This window comes from Rhagoletis zephyria, unplaced genomic scaffold (assembly GCF_001687245.7).
Source record: "Rhagoletis zephyria isolate East Lansing unplaced genomic scaffold, Rhagoletis_zephyria_1.1 Rzeph_scaffold_00030, whole genome shotgun sequence".
NCBI classification, from domain to species: Eukaryota; Metazoa; Arthropoda; class Insecta; order Diptera; family Tephritidae; genus Rhagoletis; species Rhagoletis zephyria.
This window is the reverse complement of record NW_016157114.1, coordinates 23,293-25,410: the sequence shown is the minus strand read 5'-3', so window position 1 is coordinate 25,410 and position 2,118 is coordinate 23,293.

Genomic DNA, 2,118 nt, shown 5'->3' with positions numbered 1-2,118 from the left:
ACCTCCCATATAACGGTAATTTTCAGAAAAACGAAAACTGCGATATTTTAGTAACTACTGAAGATAATTCACTCAAAATTGATATTTGCAATGAGTTTTAGACGAAAAATTAGGATATTACAAAATTTTGGCAAATGGGCGTAGCCACGCCCACTTATGGTNTTTAAGGACGCTAATTTACTTAAAATGTATACACCCCGGCTTATCATGTAGCGGTAGCTTTCGGAAAGGTGGAAAACATATATTTAATACTTGCGCCGGGTATTTAATGTTCGGCTCCGCCCGAACTTAGACTTTCTTACTTGTTTGGTTTTGCATTTGGTGAACGATTCAGGAAATAATTTCGATTCCGCATTACCGTCAAAAGTGGTGTTGCCGTTATTGAGATTATATTACCCTCGCTGTCCTTTTCGAGCAGAGACTCGAGATATTTTGTGATGGCTTGCTGGGTTACCGATCGAAGAATTCCCATTGGAATTTAAAACGAAAATTTGCGCATTTCGTCCATTTTGGTGCCAGTACAAATGCTTGTTGTTTGAAATATAACTAGAAAATCTTTTGAAACAATCTGTTTGCAAGCAACTAAAATTAAAATTTTTTTCTCTATGTGCACAAATAGGTGCCTTTCATAAAGATGCACTGTTTTGAAAACACTGATACAAATATTGCAATTAAACATTATACAATATATTACATAACGCTATATTTACATAAACTTATCACTGGGGCAACCCAAAATATGCTCCTAAAAACAAATTTTAAGCACCTAAAATATGCCAATAAATTCTAAATGTATGCTCCACAAAATGCTTTTAAAATCATTATAAGCCATAAGATATGCTTTGAAATTTCATTTATGTAGTATGTGCATATAAAAAAAATCAATTTTTGTTGTACTGTGTTATTATACTTACATCTGAAACTCATGTTGACCTGTGATATTAAAAGTGCTATAACTCCTTTGTTTATTATTTTAGTAATATAGTTTGAAGGCAACATTTTCTTGAATTTTTAAGTACTTTCGTTTGGTAAGGAAAAAAATATACTTTAGGGGGGGTAAAATTTTGTTTCTGCCCTTATCATGCGAACGCGACTTCAAAGCTTAAAAAGACATAAGAACGAAAAGTGAAGCTTCTCAAGACAAAAATAATGACATATCAATTTTAAAAATCGGCCGTCAAATAACCAAGTTACAACGAAAAAACCATTTCGGCTGTATTTCGGAGGGTTAAAAAAAAATAATAAAAATTTTTCCAGAACCCTCTCAACATAATCTTAAATTTAGGGGCGGACATTAGCAACTTTTTTTTTCGACCCAGTCTAATGTGCATGCACAAAAATACCTTTAACTTTATTTGCAGTACCTAAAATGTTCTAAATTTCATAGAAGTGTATATACATAAATATTTATGTTTAATAATTCATATTTATTATACCCGAGCGCACTTGTGCACAAGGGTATTATAACTTTGTTCACATAACGGTTGTTTGTAACAGGCAAAACGAATCGAGATAGATATAGACAAATGTATACATAAATGATCAGAATGAAAAGAGAAATCGATTAAGCGGTGACTGTCTGTCCGTCCGTCCGTCTGTGCAGACGATAACTCGAGTAAAATTTGAGATATCTTAACTAAACTTGGTACGTGCACTTCTTTCGGGCGCAGAACAGACGGTATTGAAAATGGGCAAAATCGGGCGATAACCACGCCTACTTCCCATATAATGGTAATTTTCAGAAATATGAAAACTGCGATATTTTAGTAACTACTGAAGATTATTCACTCAAAATTGATATTTACAATAACCTTTAGACGAAAAATAAGAATATTGTACATTTTTTAAAATGGGCGTAGCCACGCCAACTTATGGATACATGTGTATATCTTGGTAACCGCTACACCAATTTCTTCCAAACTTGGCACAGTTGTTAGCCTTGCTACGGCATACCAAATGACCGAAAATTTTTAAAATCGGACAATAACCACGCCTACCTCCCATATAACGGTAATTTGGAGAAATACGAATTCTTCGATAAATCAACAAATATTAAAGCTAATTTACTCAAAATTTATGCTTGCAACAATTCTTTGCCAAGAAATACGTTTATGACAA